General features: G+C 37.9%; 1 protein-coding gene and 1 pseudogene across 1 annotated transcript in view; one reads left to right on the top strand and one right to left on the bottom strand.

The window, feature by feature from the left end:
• Nucleotides 1-21,987, top strand: part of GRM8 (glutamate metabotropic receptor 8) — an 857,461-nt gene that overhangs the window by 251,084 nt on the left and 584,390 nt on the right. The gene's annotated exons all lie outside the window — the stretch shown is intronic.
• Nucleotides 15,977-21,987, bottom strand: part of LOC129658798 (ATP synthase F(0) complex subunit C2, mitochondrial-like) — a 77,152-nt pseudogene continuing 71,141 nt past the window's right edge.

Here is a 21,987-nt window from a genome sequence, read left to right as displayed (position 1 = left end):
CAATACAAAATGGATGATTATTTTTTCTTTCTTTCTCTTCTTCCTCCTCTTTTGTCCTATTCTTTTTTTTGGGCGTGGGGGTTCAGATCAGATCAGATCAGTTGCTCAGTCGTGTCCGACTCTTTGTGACCCCATGAATCGCAGCACGCCAGACCTCCCTGTACATCACAAACTCCCGGAGTTCACTCAGACTCACGTCCATCGAGTCAGTGGTGCCATCCAGCCATCTCATCCTCTGCCGTCCCCTTCTCCTCTTGCCCCCAATCCCTCCCAGCATCAGAGTCTTTTCCAATGAGTCAACTCTTCCCATGAGGTGGCCAAAGTACTGGAGTTTCAGCATTAGCATCATTCCTTCCAAAGAAATCCCAGGGCTGATCTCCTTCAGAATGGACTGGTTGGATCTCCTTGCAGTCCAAGGGACTCTCAAGAGTCTTCTCCAACACTACAGTTCAAAAGCATCAATTCTTCGGCACTCAGCCTTCTTCACAGTCCAACTCTCACATCCATACATGACCACAGGAAAAACCATAGCCTTGACTAAACGAATCTTTGCTGGCAAAGTAATGTCTCTGCTTTTGAATATGCTATCTAGGTTGGTCATAACTTTCCTTCCAAGAAGTAAGCGTCTTTTAATTTCATGGCTGCAGTCACCATCTGCAGTGATTTTGGAGCCCAGAAAAATAAAGTCTGACACTGTTTCCACTTTTTCCCCATCTATTTCCCATGAAGTGACAGAACCGGATGCCATGATCTTCGTTTTCTGAATGTTGAGCTTTAAGCCAACTTTTTCACTCTCCACTTTCACTTTCATCAAGAGGCTTTTTAGTTCCTCTTCACTTTATGCCATAAGGGTGGTGTCATCTACATATCTGAGGTTATTGATATTTCTCCCCGCAATCTTGATTCCAGTTTGTGTTTCTTCCAGTCCAGCGTTTCTCGTGATGTACTCTGCATATAAGTTAAATAAACAGGGTGACAATATACAGCCTTGACGTATTCCTTTTCCTATTTGGAACCAGTCTGTTGTTCCATGTCCAGTTCTAACTGTTGCTTCCTGACCTGCATACAGATTTCTCAAGAGGCAGGTCAGGTGGTCTGGTATTCCCATCTTTTTCAGAATTTTCCACAATTTATTGTGATCCACAGTCAAAGGCTTTGACATAGTCAATAAAGCAGAAATAGATGTTTTTCTGGAACTCTCTTGCTTTTTCCATGATCCAGCAGATGTTGGCAATTTGATCTCTGGTTCCTCTGCCTTTTCTAAAACCAGCTTCAACATCAGGAAGTTCACGGTTCACATATTGCTGAAGCCTGGCTTGGAGAATTTTGAGCATTACTTTACTAGCGTGTGAGATGAGTGCAATTGTGTGGTAGTTTGAGCATTCTTTGGCATTGTCTTTCTTTGGGATTGGAATGAAAACTGACCTTTTCCAGTCCTGTGGCCACTGTTGAGTTTTCCAAATTTGCTGGCATATTGAGTGCAGCACTTTCACAGCATCATCTTTCAGGATTTGGAATAGCTCAACTGGAATTCTATCACTTCCACTAGCTTTGTTCATAGTGATGCTTTCTAAGGCCCACTTGACTTCACATTCCAGGATGTCTGGCTCTAGGTCAGTGATCACACCATCGTGATTATCTGGGTCGTGAAGATCTTTTTTGTACAGTTCTTCTGTGTATTCTTGCCATCTCTTCTTAATATCTTCTGCTTCTGTTAGGTCCATACCATTTCTGTCCTTTATTGAGCCCATCTTTGCATGAAATGTTCCTTTGGTATCTCTGATTTTCTTGAAGAGATCTCTAGTCTTTCCCATTCTGTTGTTTTCCTCTATTTCTTTGCATTGATCGCTGAAGAAGGCTTTCTTATCTCTTCTTGCTATTCTTTGGAACTCTGCATTCAGATGCTTATATCTTTCCTTTTCTCCTTTGCTTTTTGCTTCTCTTCTTTTCACAGCTATTTGTCATGCCTCCCCAGACAGCCATTTGGCTTTTTTGCATTTCTTTTCCATGGGGATGGTCTTGATCCCTGTCTCCTGTACAATGTCATAAACCTCATTCCATAGTTCATCAGGCACTCTATCAGATCTAGGCCCTTAAGTCTATTTCTCACTTCCACTGTATAATCATAAGGAATTTGATTTAGGTCATACCTGAATGGTCTAGTGGTTTTCCCTACTTTCTTCAATTTAAGTCTGAATTTGGCAATAAGGATTTCATGGTCTGAGCCACAGTCAGCTCCTGGTCTTGTTTTTGCTGACTGTATAGAGCTTCTCCATCTTTGGCTGCAAAGAATATAATCAATCTGATTTCGGTGTTGACCATCTGGTGATGTCCATGTGTAGAGTCTTCTCTTGTGTTGTTGGAAGATGGTGTTTGTTATGACCAGTGCATTTTCTTGGCAAAACTCTATTAGTCTTTGCCCTGCTTCATTGTGTATTCCAAGGCCAAATTTGCCTGTTACTCCAGGTGTTTCTTAAAAGTGATAAAATAGTACCTTGCACATCCATAGTCTTTTTCCTCCCTGCATCCCTTCTTCCTTCCTTCCTCCCATCCTTCCTTTCATAATGTTTTTCTTTTGTAAAAGTAGTATATGTTCATTATAAATATAAGAACAATAGAGAAAGGTGCAAAGAAAAATGTGATTGCCCACCTCAAATTCTACTCCCAGAAATAGTCATTATAATTTTGATGGTTATCATCCTAAAAAAATATATGTGTGAAGGTAGAATAATAGACAGCAAGAACTGATAACTGAGTTATTTTTCTTTACCCTTGAAGTTGGGGGAAAATTTGTAGCCAAAGGTCTTTCTTACAGGTGATCATTGCTTATCAATTTTTTCTTGGAATTGACATTGTGTGCTTTCAATATACAGATTATTTCTTTTCCCCTTAATTATCAGAGAAGTTTAGTTGCACCATATCTTTGGATATTTTTCTGTTGCATGTATCTACCTTTTCTGCCTTCTATATATGTTATTTTTCTTATAATTGTGTTAGGTTTTATATTTTTTCTCTGCATTCATTTGATTTTCTCAAATGTTTCCCTTAGTCAGTAATTTAATTTTTATCTTTATCTACTAGGTTCTTTGATCTTACTAATGTGTTTGTTATATTATTAATTTAATTATTTAAAAATGACCATCAATTTGTTTCCAAACTTGTGCAGGCCTTTTCTGAGTTGTTTAATTGAATTCATATTCAAATAATTTATTTTTTAGATTAAAGCACTCACAACAAATTTTAAAATTTTAAAAGAGCCACTAATAAAAAGAGATTCTGTTATCACAGTTGTTGATTGGATTCACCTAGTTGGAATACTTTTTCTTATCAGTGAAAGTGGCTATAAAGTCTTTAACAGGAATAACTGAGAATGGGATGTCACACTGGACAGAGGAGCCTGGTGGGCTACAGTCCATATGGTTGCAGAGAGTCGGACACGACTAACTAGCACACACACACATATATAAACAAAAAAAATCTATAAACAATTGCATTCAGATGTGACTACATATTGTTCTGGGGTTAACTGTTAGTTTGACTCATTAAGGAGTTCAGTAAGTTCAGTCACTCAGTCATGTCCAACTCTTTGACCCCATGGACTGCAGCATGCCAGGCTTCCCTATCCATCACCCACTCTCAGAGCTTGCTCAAACTCATGTCCATCAAGTCAGTGAATCCTTAACCATGAGAGGCTAGGAGGGTCTCTGGCGAGTTGTGACTGATCTTCTATTGTCATCCTAGTTCTCTTCTGGAGATTCATGTATATATATGAATGTACTTATATGAATTTATATATATAAATTCATATATATATATATATATATATATGAATTGATGTGTGTGCATATGTATATGACAAAGGACTTGTATCCATAACTCATCATCTTCTGCATTGCATGTTGACCCATGTGGGTTCACGTTGCATTGGTCATTTTTAAGAGCAAAACCAGACATAGTCATAAAATCTGTCTATCTTTGTTCAAAGTTTAGACTTTGAAATATTGCTTCTTCATCAATTCAGTTTCTGTAGTTTAGTTATCTGTTCTATTTGACATGACACGGTTACACCTAATATGGGCTGCTTCCAAGCTTTGCAACACTCTTCCAATGCATAGAGTGCAAAATTTCTTGGCACAGATTATCTTCCCTTTCTTCCACTGTGTAGAAAAGGTTTTCTTGACTTTCTTTCTGTGAGTGAGAAAGGACTAATTCCCCATCTGGATGCCACCTATAAGAGTTCACACTTTTTCTCAGAAGAAATTTAATCTGTAACAGCAAGCTCTTTCATATGCTTTTAAGCAGTCCATGTTGCCATTCTCTAAGTGTTAAGTATAAAGATTCTTTATAGGTTGTTTTCCTAGGACTATGTTATTTATAGAATCCATGCGATTTGTATTTAAGATTTGTTTAACAGAAGCAAGGTCAGAAATCATATATATATATTACTCCACACAAAAATAATCTTGTTATGTCTTCATGAGAGACATATTTGAAGAAAATATATAGTGACTAAATTGACTTTGATTATATATTTTGATTAGTATCTAGCCTGTCAACTCACTCCAACCTAGTTGGAAAAATAAAAATTTAAGTGTCTCCGGCAAAGCTATGAAATAGGGAACCCGTGAGAGTGGTGTTTCTGACTGTGTTTGAAGGCTATCTACACTAGAAGCATTAGGGAGATGTTAAAATCCAAATCCTTGGACTCTGGTTTCAGGCCCATCATAGACTTCTGAAGATTTGGTTAAGATCCAGAAGTGTTTGAGAACCATAATATTAATATTAGAATTAGAAAGTGACAGTATCATCATCATTGAAAATGAACTTTATTAAGAAATTTAGGGAACAGGATGAATTTTTATCTGTGCAAATAAAATATAAACCACCAGTTTTGTTATGCTTTCAATGTTTTAAAATAATTTCTGGTCTATCTTGAAGGTGAGGAATTGAGAATCAGTGGATGGTCCTGGGTAGGTAAGCAATGGAAGTGACAAAAAAGCACAAAGCTCAAACCATTCACAGATAAAATAGTTTACTAAAGAATATACCTTCTGGAGAGCTGGCCTTAACAAAGGTTTTCTGAGTCCTGTCTCAAGTACTCACTGCCAGAGCAGCTATCTTCTTCCAGGAGGAAAATGCCTCATAGTCTGGCTCCTGGCTCTTGAGCTGTTGACCTGAAATATGTTCACTGCTGGTGGAAAAGAATGTGGACCTTTCTCAGCTGGGCATAAGAGAGAGCTTGCCCTTGATTTTGCTAGTGACTCAGGATTTTGTTTAATCTCAAACTGAACTTTAGTTCAGTTTTAGTTGCTCAGTCGTGTCCGACTCTTCGGAACCCCATGGACTGAAGCCTACTAGGCTCCTCCGTCTATGGGATTTTCCATTGCCTTCTCCGATTCTGAGTATAAAGCTCAATGAATTTCGGCATCACAAATTCAATGGACATATATTTGAGCAAACTCTGGAAGATAGTAAAGGACAGGGAAACCTGGTATGTTGCCGAGTCCATGGGGTTGCAAAGAGTCTGACACGACTTAGTGATGAACAACACGTATCTGTGTGATCATCATCACGGTCAAGGTACAGGACGATCCCACGACCCCAAAAAGTTCTCTCATGCCACCTTGCAGTCATCCCTCTCTCTCACTAGCCACAATCCTGGGCAAACACTGAACTATTTTCTGTCATTTTAAAATAGTTTTGCTTGTACTGAAATTCTGTATAAATGGAATGATATAGTGTATATGTCTTCTTTTGCTCAGCAAAATGTTTTTGAAATTAATCTATGTCATTGCATGTAACAATAGTAAAATGGTCTATATATTTTAATGTTAGGTAGTAGTCCATTGAATGTGTGTTTCACAAGTTGTTTATCTATTCACTTATTGATGGATAGTTGGTTTGGTTTCCAGCTTTTTGGCTACTAAGAGTAAATCTGCCATGGATATTCTTCTAGAGTAGGCATATGGTTTAATCGTTCTTTGGATTGTTGGGTCATATGACAGATGTGTGTTGAACTTTATAGCAACCTTCCAAATTGCTTTACAAAGTAATTATACCACTTTATTGTCCCAACAGCATTGCATGAGACTTGATCCAGTTTTTAAATTTTTAGCCATTCTGATGGGTTTGCAATGGTATGTTAATGTGGTTTAAATTTGCACTTTTCTTTTGACTGATGTAGTTATGCATTTTTTGATGTACTTAGTTGCCATTTGTGTATCTTCTTTTATAAAGTGTTCAAACCTTTTGATAATTTTATATGATAGGTTTTTGTTGTCTTATTAAGTTCTAGATACAAGTCCTTAGTCAGATACACATGCACGCACATCAATTCATATATATGAATTTATAAATGCAAAAATTCATATATATGCACATTCGTATATATATTCACATATATACATACATGTGAAAGTATTCGTACATTTACATACATATGGTTTATACACACATATGTGTGTACATGTATACATGTGTGTATATATACTTGTATATATGTATATACACACATATATACATGGCTTCCCAGGTGGCTCAGTGGTAAAGAATCCACTTTCCAAGCAGAAGACTCAAGTTTAATTCCTGGGTTGGGAAGATCTCCTGGAGAAGGAAATGGCAACCCACTCCAGTATCCTTGCCTGGGAAATCCCATGGACAGAGGAGTCCGGTGGGCTGCTGTCCATGGAGTCACAGAGTTGGACACACCTTAGTGACTGAACAGTAGCAGCATATATAGATACATATATGTGTAGCACTTCACCCTGGTCCCTCCCATTTTGGTGCTTAGCTTTTTATTTTCTTAATGGGGTTTCTCAAGATTCGATTTTAATTTTGGTGAAATTCACTTGCTTAATTCTTGATTTTTGCAAAGTTTTCTCCTTTAGGAAGATTTATAGTTTTGGTGTTTATATTTATGTCTATGATCCATTTTGAGTTAATTTGATGTATAATCTGAGGAAAGCTCAAAGTTCACTTACTCATGTGCACATCCAGATGTTCTTCACCATTCACTGGAAAGACTCCTCTCAGTATTGAATTACCTTGGCATCTTGTCAAAAATTAATTGATTGTATGTGAATCTACTTCTAGATACTCAGTTCTCCTCCATTGATCTATATATCTATATAGATCATATTGGAGCTACATATCTAATACTATACTATCTTGATTATTGTAGCCTTAGTGTGAGTCTTCAGATCAGGTAGTATTAGTTCTTCAACTTAGTTACTCTTTTCAAAGTGATTTTGGCTGTTCTAGGTCCTTTATATAGTCATGTATATTTTACAATCAACTTGTTTTCTACAAAAAAAAAAAAAAAAAAAACTTCCTAGGATTTTCTTTTGTAAATATTTTTTTTTATTGTGGTAAAATATATAAAACATAATGTTTGCTATTTTAACCATTTTAAGGTATACAATTCAATGACATCAATTACATTCACAATGTTATGCAACTATTACCACTATTTCTGAAATTTTTCATGACCCCAAACAGAAAGTCTGTACCCATTAAGGGGTAATACTCAATACTCCCCAGCCCTTGGTGATCTCTAATCTGCTTTCTTCCTCTATGAATTTGCCTGTTCTAGGCATCACACATAAATGGAATCATATATTATGTGTTCTTTTGTGACTGACTTATTTCACTTAATGTTTTCAGGATTCATTCATATTGTAGCATGTATCAAATTTCATTCCAGTTTATGTCTGAATAATATTCCATTATGTAAATGTGCCACATTTTGTTTATCCATTCATCTGTGGATGGGACACTTGAGTTGTTTCTAACTTTTGGCTATTGTCAATGATGCTGCAGTGAACACTGACATAAACGTATCTGTTTTAGCAGTTGTTTTCAATTATTTTAGGTATATATCTGGGAATGGAATTGCTGACCTATATTGGAGAAGGAAATGGCAACCCACTCCAGTATTCTTGCCTGGAAAATCCCATGGATGGAGGAAGCTGGTAGGCAACAGTCCATGGGGTCGCAAAGGGTTGGACACGACTGAGCGACTTCACTTTCTTTCTTATGGGCCTGCTGGGATTTTAATTGAGATTGTGGTGAATTTGTAGAACAATTTTGAGTGAACTGATAAACAATGTTGAGCCAACTGACCCGTGAACATGGTAATATCTCTGTCATAGCATGGGCTGCCATAATGAAATACCATAGACTGGATGCCTTAAAAAACAGAATTTTTTTTTCTTACAGTTCTGTAGGCTGGGAAGACCAACATCAAGTTAGCAAAGTAGTTTTTATGCTGAGGCTTCTTTAGCTTGACTTAAAGGCAGCTGCCATTTTGCTGTATGCTTGTATGACCCTCTTGTGTTGTGTGTAGAGAGAGAGAAATAAGCCCTCTCATGTTTTCCCTTCTATAAGGGCTCTAATTTCATCATAAGAGCTTCAGCCTCATTGTTTCATCTAAACCCAGTTACCTCCCAAAGGTCCCATTACCAAATACCATTACATTGGAAACTGGGGCTCCAACATATGAATTTAAGTGGGAGGTATACAATTTAGTCTTCAGCAACTTCCTTAAGACTTATTTAATTTTTCTCAGTATATTTTATAATTTTAAGTATCCTACTTGGGTACACATTTTGTTAAATTTTAGTATTTCATAGTTTTTTGATGCTATCATAAATGTATTTTTGTTTCATTTCCAATTCTCTGTTTGTATATAGAAATACAAGTAATGATTCTTTTGGTGTTGATCTTGTATACTACAACCTTGCTTAGCTCTAGTGGCTTTTTTTTTTTTTTTAAGATTTTCTATACACCCAGTACTCAATCGGATTGATTGTGAGTAAAGATAGTTTTGCTTTTTCTTTTTCTATCTGTGTTCCTGGTATTTCCTCCCTCCCACATTCCCTTTCTTGACTGTACTGGCTAGAGCCTCCTGTGTCAGGTAGAGTGGCACTGATGTGGGTAGACATTCTTGCCTTGTGCCCAGTCATAGGGAGAGGATATGCAATCTTTTACCATTAAATGTGATATTAGCTGCAGGACATTTTATTTCCATTTTAATATTTGTAACTAATATGATCAGTTTGTTGGCTACACAGGCTTTTTCCTTACCCAGAGTCTGTAGTCAAGTGATTATGCTAGCTTCAGGCCCTTTAATTCTGTTTCAATTAGAGCAGTTCTTATTTGTCCATGTTATATATGAGCTGCTGCATAATATTTTATTTCCCTGGTTCCACAGCTAAAAATAATTTAAAAATTACTGGCATAATGTCATGCTATTGACTTTTATTGGAGTTCAAAGCAGCTAGTGAACCTCATTGATGAAAATACTGAATATTATGAAACTCAATTTTCCTTGAAAAAAGACCCATAAGATAAATTCCTAATGCAATTTAGTACCAAGGCCACACTCGGAATCAGTATATAAAAGTATTACAGCTCTGCTCTATAAAGTTGTGAGAAATTGCTTAATCAACTATATTTCCATTTTCTTCTTAGTCTCAGGGAAGCTCAGAGCTGAATGTTGTGCATAATCACACCAATGATGATTTTATATTTGCATCTACTTTTCTAGTACTGTGGTATGTTTTGATTTATTTCCATCTTGATCTATTTATGTCTTTTGTTGTAGGTCAATTCAAATCCTATTAGAAAGGATTTAGAAGTATAAATAATTATCTCTTTTTGAATTAATAAAAAAGCTATTTCATAAAAGGATCTACCTTTAAATATTTAATTGGAATAATATCTACCTTTAAGAATCTTAATGGAAAGCTATAAATGGAAAATCTCTAGGCTTAGGAACACTGTCTTTTATTAACCTTGCAAGATAAAGCTTCCAAAGAGAAGCATTTGGAATGATGATCTTGTTGAGGTGAAGCTGAAATGCTTATGACTAAAACAAGGGGAAACAAAACCCAGAGACCTGTTGTTTTCTTTAGTGATCCAAAAGAAATGGTTGAATATTCTGAAAATATCCTACTAAATGAAATGGTAAAGATTCACAATGACTTGGGTTTCTGGGTGAGATGGTAAAAGCAAGTTGAGAGTTACCATGAGCCATTCCAGTCTATCCTTAGGCTTGAGGAAGCGGTTTGTTTTTCTATGACAATAACTAGAACAAAAAATTTTAATTATAGTAATTATGGTACCACCTAATGCAATTACACAAGTGTATTTATACATTTTAATGCTAATTGTAGATGTCTTGACCTAAAAGAGATATAGAGTGAAAATTATTTAAAAAAAGTTGAATTCTCTACCACCCTAAATCTTTAATTTTTATATGCAATTTTTTGGAAGGAGAAAAGACACAGAATTTACTTTAAAAATATTTGTATGTGTTTATATTTTAGTATTAGTATATATATCTCTTCAATGTTTGAGAGTAATATTAAAGTTCTGCTAATTACATGGGTTATTTCATATTTCTCACAATAATTAACAACAATCCTCTAATGGCAGTTATACTTGTGTCCATTATACAGATGAGAAACTTAGCTTAGAGATGTTCAGTAATTTGCCCAAAGTCAGATAGTTAATAAAAGGCAGAATTGGGATTTAAACCATAACTGTCTTAATTGATGACTCAGTTGAAAGGCATTTGATGTTAACAGTGGCTTACACAAATAAAAATCTTTTCCTCATATCAAGTTTCCTGAAAGAAGCAGATTGCTTACATTGGTTTGCTTGCATAGTTCAATAATGCTGTTATCTTTGCTTTTACGGTTCCCAACAAGCTGGCCTTTCATTTTCACTTTTTTTTTTTTGTTTGTTTCATGGTTGCATTGTGCACAATGCAGGTTTAGACGTCATATGTCAGGATAGGAAGACCAGGCAAGTGGTAGTGCCAGCTAGAACTGTGCCACATGAGAATCCTTGGCTACAAGAGAAGCAGGAAAAGTAACCGTTAGGGTTCCTAACCACAGAAGAAGGTGGCTAGGGCCCAAGAATGGCTCTTGGGTTTGCCCGATAAATACATCAAAATGTTGACACCGTCAGGTTAGCACTAGTGGAATTTGATTATGATGATGCACAAGTTTTAAAAGTGATGATTAAAAGAGGGAGAGTAAAAGAGAATATTTTGCTTCTTGTAGAATCTGTAATTCAGTTTTCCATCAGAGAGCTTTGGGACACTTTTCTTTGCTAGCTCCTGGTCCTTGATTTGCAGTATTCTATTTCTTTCTCCAACATGTTTCTGGAGTACTGTCATGTGTAACCTGTCAGAGATGGTAAGAAAAAGGGATGGGAACCTGGACCCTGCTGTAGCTTAGAGTTTAGTTAACAGATTATGCAGACATGTATTGTAGTAGAAAGGGTACCGACAGTATGGTGGGGGGTGCACATTTCATATTATCATATTACCAATATTTTGAAGAATAAGCTTGAATAAAATAAGCTTGAATAATCATGTATTGTTAAAAGAATTTAAGCTGGTTACCAAGGAGCAGAGTTATAATTTATTATTTTGTCAGCTTCTAACAATAATTAGAGTACCCTCAAAAGATAACCAAAAGGTAAAAAACCAAAACCCCAAATAAAACAGAATCAGGGATGAAAAGTTAAGAGCATTAAGGAAATCTCACTGAAGTGAATAGCTGTTAGTAAAGTTATACTTTGCCTTGGTTCATGAATCTAGTTAGTTTCAAATCATTTTGCTTTAAGAGCCTCAATATGATCTCTGCCTTTAGGAAGGGTTAATATTATAACAGTAACGGCCGAGTGGCCATTTTCATGTCTGGTATCTCTGGAAATTTTTTTAAATGGGAAATAATTTCATAGGTTTGAAAGAGGTTATGTGGGGTCATTTATTCAAGCACTAATATATTGATTCCTGGCCTGTGCTGGGAAATGCATCCAGCCCCAGAACCATAGAAGTCATGGTTCTTATGCTCAGAAGCTTGTGGTCCAGGGAAGTTGGTCTTCTGATGTCCATTCAGCTCTCTCATGTTATGGACCTGCAGCCATCCCTGTCTACACGCTAAAGTCAGTTTGACTATTTCAATGAAACTGACTGATCAAATTAGGCAAAAATGCCAAATGGATAGTTAATCAGAACACTCAAACTACATGTATAAGCTGACACATACCTACATGTGTTCCTGGCATTCAGCAAAAAATGTAGGATTGTGTCCATTGAAATTCTGCTTTATTCCCATGTTTATGAAAACTTATTATCTACTGTTGTTAAATTTGACAAAATACCTGGAAATTATTAACTCTATTTAAAAATATGGTTTTATCGGCAGAAAAATGATTCATGTAAGTACACCGAGTAGAGTGCCTAGCACTAAGGGTACATAACTAACAATCTGATGAGTGAATGTTGCTGGACAAAAGTAAATAAATCACCATGTCTCTGGAGAACTTTCTTTTTGAAGTGTGAGTAGAGCTCTTCTAACAAATCCTTAAACTTATAGACACTTTAGAAAAGTTATAGTTTGTGTTGGTTAAGTCTAGTTAAGTTCAAATTATTGTGCCTTAAGAGCTTCTACGGCAATTTTTCCTGGAAATGCTTAAAGTGATACGTGAAAGCCTTCTCCTGGTGTATCTAAATCCTCTGTTAAACTGACAAATTGTTTTGATGTCCTTTGCATAAAATGACATAACATCATTTCTTGTGCAGAGCAACGCGCTAGCTGGCGATTGTCTGCTTGCTGTGAGGTTTGGATGGTAGTGTTTTGTCAGAGGAGCTTCGTATACATTCCTTGGCTTTTAGCATCAAATGCTCAGTGCAACTGAGCTGCCACTTCTTCAGATGAGAAACTCCAGTGTTGATAAGTTCGAAGCCTCTCATATTTTGAAAGCCCTATGCCAAAAAGAAAGTGGACCATCCATTTACCTGTTTTTCTGCAGTATCATTTCCTTCAAATGCCCAGCCTATGTCCACATATTGGCTAATTTTAAAACTGGAGTGTGCCTGTTCCCGTGGGTGAAGAGAAAAAATCTATTTGTCATTGTTGTTTAGTCTCTAGGTCATGTCCAACTCTTTTGTGAGCCCATTGATGGTAGCCTGCGAGGCTCCTCTGTCCATGGGATTTCCCAGGCAAGAATACTGGAATGGGCGCCATTTCCTTCTCCAGGTCACCTTCCAGATCCAGGCATTGAGCCTGCCTCTCCTGCAGGGTCAGGCAGATTCGTCACTACTGAGCCATCTGCAAAGGCATAATCTGCTATTACAAGTGTCAGAACTTGATAAGGAAGTCATTTAACTCTGGCCGCTGGATGATTTGTAACAATGCTTTATCTGCACAGGTACGTGTTTGTGATGCAACTATGAAAATTCCTTGCTCTGAAAGAACATAGTATTTAATATGCAGAAATCGTGATAGGTGCTGCCATAGGAGAAGGCACAGAGCTGGATGGTGCAAGAGGGCACCTGAGCCAGTGTGGTGGGGGATCAGGGAGACCTTGGGTGTCTGTGTAAGAGCAGCCATGAAATGATTTCAGATATGAAAAGAAAATGTTATTTTTTTCACAAAATTAAAACCTTTAATATCCTTAGTATTGAAATTATATTCTAACTATGCAAATAATTTTGAAGATGGAGAGGCAGCCTAAGAGAGCGTTTAAGAGCTCAGATTCTGGAGCCAGATTGCTAGGTTCACATTGTAAATTTTCCTTATATTAGCTCTGTGGACTTGGGCAAGACCGTTAACCTATTTATGCTGCAGTTTCTCTGTTTATAAATGGGGATCATGATGCTACCTAGCTCACAAGGTTTTTAGAAGGAGTAAATGAATTTACATTTATAAAAGTCTTTGAACATAGCAAGTACTCTATGTGTTTGTTAAGTAAATATTGTCATACAGATACAGAAGTATTTGAGCACACTTATTTGCCAGTGACCTGGAATATGACTTATGTCTTCTGTACTCTCCAAGTCAATGAAGTTAATTCTGATAACCTGAAGCTCCTATACAGTGGTATTGAGAAGTGGGTTAAGCATTGATTGACTATGGTCTCATCTAGTGAGATTGCTTATGCATATTAAGGTATATTATATTATATATACATATATGGCATCTGGTCCCATCACTTCATGGGAAATAGGTGGGGAAACAGTGGAAACAGTGTCAGACTTTATTTTGGGGGGCTCCAAAATCACTGCAGATGGTGATTGTAGCCATGAAATTAAAAGACACTCACTCCTTGGAAGGAAAGTTATGATCAACCTAGACAGTGTATTAAAAAGCAGAGACATTACTTTGTCAACAAAGGTCCGTCTAGTCAAGGCTATGGTTTTTCCAGCAGTCATGTATGGATGTGAGAATTGGAATGTGAAGAAAGCTGAGCGCCAAAGAATTGATGCTTTTGAACTGTGGTGTTGGAGAAGACTCTTGAGAGTCCCTTGGACTGCAGGGAGATCCAACCAGTCCATTCTGAAGGAGATCAGTCCTGAGTGTTCTTTGGAAGGACTGGTGCTGAAGCTGAAACTCCAATACTTTGGCCACCTCATGCAAAGAGTTGACTCATTGGAAAAGACCCTGATGCTGGGAGGGATTAGAGGAGGAGAAGGGGAGGACAGAGGATGAGATGGCTGGATGGCATCACCAACTCAATGGACATGAGTTTGAGTGAACTCTGGGAGTTGGTGATGGACAGGGAGGCCTGGCGTGCTGCGATTCATGGGGTCGCAAACAGTCGGACACTACTGAGCGACTGAATTGAACTGAACTGATGTGTATTAATAAGTTTGAATAGTTTTTAGGGAATCTTGAAAAATGCAAAAATAGCAAATATAAAAGTCTATAGAGTTTCTCAGAGTCTAGTACATTTATGATAATAGAAACTAATAATTATAAAAAAGGGAAAAATGTTGGACTTTAGTTACTTTAAGCATCAGTTAACTTGTATTAAAGACATAATACAACTACAAGTATTAATTTAACTACAATAAAACATGGCAGAAAGATAAGAGAAACTTCCTTTCCCTTGATTGCTAGAGCTAGTTATGATACTAATAAAGAAACTGGAATTTTCTTTCATACGTTTAATCTTCATGAAAGAAGAAATGGATGTTTTTGAAAAGGTAGCTAGAACATGCTAATAAGGAATCTTTCATTAGTTCTGCTTCAGTTACTAATAAACTCAAATTGCAATCTTGTTCTTTCGACAAGTAAAATACATAGAAGATAAATATTTAGTTTGAAATCACAACAAAGTAATCAGTTTGTTCTTTTTATTTTTTATCCTCCTGGGGAGTGGTGAATTTATTAATCACTAGTAGATCCTCTCTTCAAAGGCTGAGCTGATTTTATTTTGCGGATGTTGAACCAAAAGTTGCCTGTAGAATGTCATTCTGTAATTCAAGCTACTGAGCTGGAGCCTATGGAAAAAGACATAGTGAAGGTTTCATGTGGGTGTAAAGGAAATGGGAAAGGTATATACATTTGGCCAAAATAATGCTGAAATAGTTTGCTTGTGCTTCTTATAACTCCCATTTATGTCAGTGAACTCGGTAAATTATTTCTAAAAGCTTTTTTTTTCTTCCTTCCTTTGTGTGTTTGTGTGTGCACGCATGTGTGTGCTGTGTGGAAGGAGTTTGGTAGAAACTTGGGAGGAAGATAATTAGGAAAGTTTTATCTAGATAATGTGAGGAGACATAGGTAGGTACCTAAGTCATAGAAGCCAATGGCACATAAGCCTGAAAAATCCAAAATCGTTTTCAGGGACCAAGCAGGTTATTTATAATCCTCCTAAATGAAAAGGTCACTTTAATAATAGAATTATTCAGTTTCAGCATTATCTTTTCCAAGCACTGAGTTCATGAAAAAGAAACTTGATTCTGTAGGTATTAGGGAGCCAAGGTGCATTCCTAGCTAGGGTAATGGCAGGCTATAATTTTTCTTATTCATACAGTATTTACTATTTGTTTTCTCTCTGTCAAACCTTGAGTTGACCATTTTTTTTCCCCCAGGCTGCTTGGAAAGGTATAGGGAAATAAATATACAGAACAGACAAGATGTGGAAGAAAGAACCCTGGAAGATGGAGACAGCTCCTTCACATGGCAAAGAGGATGAGAAAGGCCATCCTCAGGCAAAAGACCCCCATGGTCTCCAAGAGGGCAAAGCCCGGAATGGCTTCAGAGAAGAGTTGTAGCTTCAGAGATGGATTCTTGGCATAACAAGTGCTGAGGCTCCCAAACACAGTCTTAATCCCTACCCCAGAGCCAGGCCCCTCTGACTGTGGCAGTTCCAACCCAAATGAACTTGGCTGCTGTGTCAATGTCCCTTGAAATGGTGCTATTTTGGAAGCTGCTATTAGGGATAAGTAAGGTCAGGGGACATGTGACTGCCAAGCTGCAGCTCTCATCTGTTAGTACCATCACAGAGAGTGGTTGGCTCAGCAGCTGAGAGGTAATCCTGACCAGTGAGTGCAAAGAGATAAACTTGGGGCAGGCATATATTTTCTGGGCGTGGGGGCAGTGGCAAGAGCTGCTCCCAGGGCAGAGAAGACAGAGAGGGGCAATGGCAGAGTGTTTTAAGATTAACTATGATTTAGTGTACATGATCAATTGCAAGGGAGAGAAATTGAGATATTAAACCTTTGGGGGAAGTTGTTTTAGTCATTCAGGTATAAGTAGTGACAGACTCGACTGTATGGCCCCCTGGGAACAGAATAAAGATATTCGTTCAAGAACTAATCATGTGAAACTAAGGCGATCTAATGACAAGGTGAAGAAGCTGGGGGTGGAGGTTTTCCAAGAGGGAATGTCGAGTAGTTTGTTGTACTATATGGAAATAGAAGTAGTGAAGAGTAGCCACATCTAAAAATGTGATCATTGAAACTAGAAAGCCTGAAGAACACTTGATGATGGAATAAAGCATACAGGCGAGATTTTTTTTTTTTTTTCAAGCTGTGGGTAGACAGTTAAATGAGAAAAAGGCAGAAAAAACAGTAAACAGTACTGTGGAGAATGGTTATTTTGATAATTTAAGATAATTAGTTTGGGATATGTTTGTAATAATATCTTTATTTAATGAAAAAAAGTCTTGATTCATACTGAGAACATACAAGCTCTTTTTCCTCAAGGAAGGGCAAAGTTAAGCAAAACTTTGAAATCAGAAGTGTTAAGATAAAAAAATAAAAATTGTGGGTAGAAATTCTAAAGAAAAGAAGACTGAAAAAAAACCCCAGTAGATTTAAGGAAATCCTAAAACCATCAGTGTTCTCCATCTGAAGACCATCAAGGGAAAACAGACTGATGGCTGTGGTGTTGGGCTCACTTGAATGAAACAAAAATAGCTTGTTGCCATGAGTCGGAAAGAAAGATACTCTAGCATTAAAATTCATAACTTAGGGACTTCCCTGACTATTTAGTGGTTAAGACTCTGCACTTCCAATGCAGGAGGTTCTCTGGTCAGGGAACTAAGATCCCACATGCAGCATAGCTAAAAAAAATTCATAACTTAAATAATCTTTTCCATTAACGGTTTACCTATTATGGCTAATCTTTCTACTAGAAAGTAAGCTCCATGAGAACAGGTACCATATCTGTTTTCTTCATGGTGATATATCCAGCAGCTAGAAAAGACATAGAAAAGTATATGTTGAATTAAAAAATGAGTATACAGTTGCACCTTCTGATCTTTAGCAGGCAATAAAGTCTGCCCAACTCCAAGAACAATTCACAATATGGAAAAGCATTCTCTGTGAATATTAAAGTACAACAGAGAGTAAAGTACTTATATATATTTAAAATATTTATTAGAGAAACATTTGTCATTATACTTATCTCATTTATATTTAGATTTTAGAATGCTCTACTGTGGTTTTCAATTTAGTAGATTCACCTGCTTAGTTATAGCTTATTTGGGCAAATATTAGAATTATTCTGATTTCCTTGAGCTTTCTGTGACTGGGCCAGGGGAGGAGGAAGGAGTTGTTCAGCAGTGTGTTAAATTGGCCTTGTATTCAGAATTCACCCAGTGATGATACATATCAGTATCATGTATTGAACTGTGTGTAGGAGCAGATGTTTGGCATGTTTCAGGCTACTTTTGGGAATAGTCTCTATTGAAGAAAGGAAAGTATGCTTCATATCCATTCATGTAATTTATGAGAGTAAAGAGGGATTTCTCACAAAGGGAGAGTGCTGGATGGACTATTACATTTACAAGATAAACCACGCTATGTGCAAATAGCAGAGTCAGTCAGTATAGAAGAGGACAAACAGATATAAATACATTCCCGTGGAAGAAGATTAACTCTCTAAAGAGCAAACATGCAAGAAAATAGACGATTTTCTAGCCTTGGTTCCACTCCCCAAGGTAACCATTTGTTTCTGTTGTTTTTATTAGAAAAAAACTTTAGCAAAAACTATGTTGCCCCACAAAAAGGTGTTTGAATATTGGAATCTTGGGGTTAAGAGGGATTTTCAAAAATTATCTAATCTTACCACCTATCTGATGCTTGAATTAATTTTGCAAAAACCTTGTCGGAGATCTTTCAGTCAGAGATCCAGCATTTTCTAGAGAGAGTGGCCAGAAGCTCCATCCTTGGAGAACTTTGACACTAAGATATGCTTCAGTTCAGTTCAGTTCAGTCGCTCAGTCATGTCTGACTCTTTGTGACCCCATGAATCGCAGCACGCCAGGCCTCCCTGTCCATCACCAACTCCCAGAGTTTACTCAAACTCATGTCCATCCAGCCATCTCATCCTCTGTCCTCCCCTTCTCCTCCTGCCCCCAATCCCTCCCAGCATCAGAGTCTTTTCCAATGAGTCAACTCCCTGCATGAGGTGGCCAAAGTATTGGAGTTTCAGCTTCAGCATCAGTCCTTCCAATGAACACCCAGGACTGATCTCCTTTAGAATGGACTGGTTGGATCTCCTTGCAGTACAAGGGACTCTCAGGAGTCTTATCCAATACTACAGTTCAAAAGCATCAATTCTTTGGCACTCAGCTTTCTTCACAGTCCAACTCTCACATCCATACATGACCACTGGAAAAGTCATAGCCTTGACTAGATGGACCTTTGTTGGCAAAGTAATGTCTCTGCTTTTCAATATGCTATCTAGGTTGGTCATAACTTTCCTTCCAAGGAGTAAGCGTCTTTTAATTTCATGGCTGCAGTCACCATCTGCAGTGATTTTGGAGCCCCCCAAAATAAAGTCTGACACTGTTTCCACTGTTTTCCCATCTATTTTCCATGAAGTGATGGGACTAGATGCAATGATGTTAGTTTTCCGAATGTTGAGCTTTAAGCCAACTTTTTCACTCTTCTCTTTCACTTTCATCAAGAGACTTTTTAGTTTCTCTTCACTTTCTGCCATAAGGGTGGTGTCATCTGCATATCTGAGGTTATTGAGATTTCTCTGGGCAATCTTGATTCCAGCTTGTGCTTCTTCCAGCCCAGCGTTTCTCATGATATACACTGCAAATAAGCAGGGTGACAATATACAGCCTTGATGTACTCCTTTTCCTATTTGGAACCAGTCTGTTGCTCCATGTCCAGTTCTAACTGTTGCTTCCTGACCTGCATATAGGTTTCTCAAGAGGCAGGTCAGGTAGTCTGGTATTCCCATCTCTTTCAGAATTTTCCACAGTTTATTGTGATCCACACAGTCAAAGGCTTTGGCATAGTCAATAAAGCAGAAATAGATGCTTTTCTGGAACTCTCTTGCTTTTTCGATGATCCAGCAGATGTTGGCAATTTGGTCTCTGGTTCCTCTGCCTTTCGTAAAACTGGCTTGAACATCTGGAAGTTCAAGGTTCACGTATTGCTGAAGCCTGGCTTGGAGAATTTATTGCATTATTTACTAGCGTGTGAGATGAGTACACTTGTGCAGTAGTTTGAGCATTCTTTGGGATTGTCTTTCTTTGGGATTGGAATGAAAACTGTTTCCAGTCCTGTGGCCACTGCTGAGTTTTCCAAATTTGCTGGCATATTGAGTGCAGCACTTTCACAGCATCATCTTTCAGGATTTGAAATAGCTCAACTGGAATGCCATCACCTCCATTAGCTTTGTTCGTAGTGATGCTTTCTAAGGCCCACTTGACTTCACGTTCCAGGATGTCTGGCTCTAGGTCGGTGATCACACCATCATGATTATCTGGGTCGTGAAGCTCTTTTTTGTACAGTTCATCTGTGTACTCTTGCCACCTCTTCTTGTATCTTCTGCTTCTGTTGGGTCCATACCATTTCTGTCCTTTATTGAGCCCATCTTTGAATAAAATGTTCCCTTGGTATCTCTAATTTTCTTGAAGAGATCTCTAGTCTTTCCCATTCTATTGTTTTCCTCCACTTCTTTGCACTGATCGCTGAAGAAGGCTTTCTTATCTCTCCTTGTTATTCTTTGGAACTCTGTGTTCAGATGCTTATATCCTTCCTTTTCTCCTTTGCTTTTTGCTTCTCTTCTTTTCACAGCTATTTGTAAGGCCTCCTCAGATATCTATTTTGCTTTTTTGCATTTCTTTTCTATGGGGATGGTCTTGATCCCTGTCTCCTGTACAATGTCATGAACCTCTGTCCATAGTTCATCAGGCACTCTATCTATCAGATCTATGCCCTTAAATCTATTTCTCACTTCCACTGTATAATCATAAAGGATTTGATTTAGGTCATACCTGAATGGTCTAGTGGTTTTCCCTACTTTCTTCAATTTCAGTCTGAATTTGGCAATAAGGAGTTCATGATCTGAGCCACAGTCAGCTCCTGGTCTTGTTTTTGCTGACTGTGTAGAGCTTCTCCATCTTTGGCTGCAAAGAATATAATCAGTCTGATTTTGGTGTTGACCATCTGGTGATGTCCATGTGTAGAGTCTTCTCTTGTGTTGTTGGAAGAGTGTGTTTGCTATGACTAGTGCATTCTCTTGGCAAAACTCTATTAGCCTTTGCCCTGTTTCATTCCGTATTCCAAGGCCAAATTTGCCTATTACCCCAGGTGTTTCTTGACTTCCTAGTTTTTCATTCCAGTCCCCTATAATGAAAAGGACATCTTTTTTGGGTGTTTGTTCTAAAAGGTCTTGTAGGTCTTCATAGAACTGTTCAACTTTAGCTTCTTCAGCATTACTGGTTGGGGGATAGGCTTGTATTACTGTGATATTGAATGGTTTGCCTTGGAAACGAACAGAGATCATTCTGTCGTTTTTGAGATTGCATCCGAGTACTGCATTTTGGACTCTTTTGTTGACTATGATGGCTACTCCATTTCTACTAAGGGATTCCTGCCCACAGTAATAGATATAATGGTCATCTGAGTTAAATTCACCCATTCCAGTCCATTTTAGTTCGCTGATTCCTAGAATGTCAATGTTAACTCTTGCCATCTCCTGTTTGACCACTTCCAATTTGCCTCGATTCATGGACCTAACATTCCAGGTTCCTATGCAATATTGCTCTTTACAGCATCGGACCTTGCTTCTATCACCAGTCACATCCACAACTGGGTTTTTGCTTTGGCTCCATCCCTTCATTCTTTCTGGGGTTATTCTCCACTGATCTCCAGTAGCATATTGGATACCTACTGACCTGGGGAGTTCCTCTTTCAGTATCCTATCATTTTGCCTTTTCATACTGTTCATGGGGTTCTCAAGGCAAGAATACTGAAGTGGTTTGCCATTCCCTTCTCCAGTGGACCACATTCTGTCAGACCTCTCCGCCATGACCCTGCTGTCTTGGGTGGCCCCACATGGCATGGCTTAGTTTCATTGAGTTAGACAAGGCTGTGGTCCATGTGATCAGATTGACTAGTTTTCTGTGATTATGGTTTCGGTGTGTCTGCCCTCTGATGCCCTCTCACAACACCTACCGTCTTGGGTTTCTCTACCCTTGGACGTAGGATATGCTTACAGAATCTAATTCTGCTGCTTTGTGCCTGCCATTCATTTGTCTTGTTGAAACAACACCACCTCCAATTCTTTTTCCCACTAAAGTTCTTAGGGTATTTGGACATGCTTATCAGATATCCAAGGCTAAAGATGCATGATTCCTCCAAGAATTTTTTGAATGGCATTGATTCAACAGATCACTCCTGAGGGTACCCAGTTGGTCCATACATACTTATACTGC

The sequence above is a fragment of the Bubalus kerabau genome, chromosome 8, assembly GCF_029407905.1.
Source record: "Bubalus kerabau isolate K-KA32 ecotype Philippines breed swamp buffalo chromosome 8, PCC_UOA_SB_1v2, whole genome shotgun sequence".
Classification (NCBI taxonomy): domain Eukaryota; kingdom Metazoa; phylum Chordata; class Mammalia; order Artiodactyla; family Bovidae; genus Bubalus; species Bubalus kerabau.
Note: the sequence above shows the minus strand (reverse complement) of the source record. Positions and strands in the feature narration are given on the sequence as shown.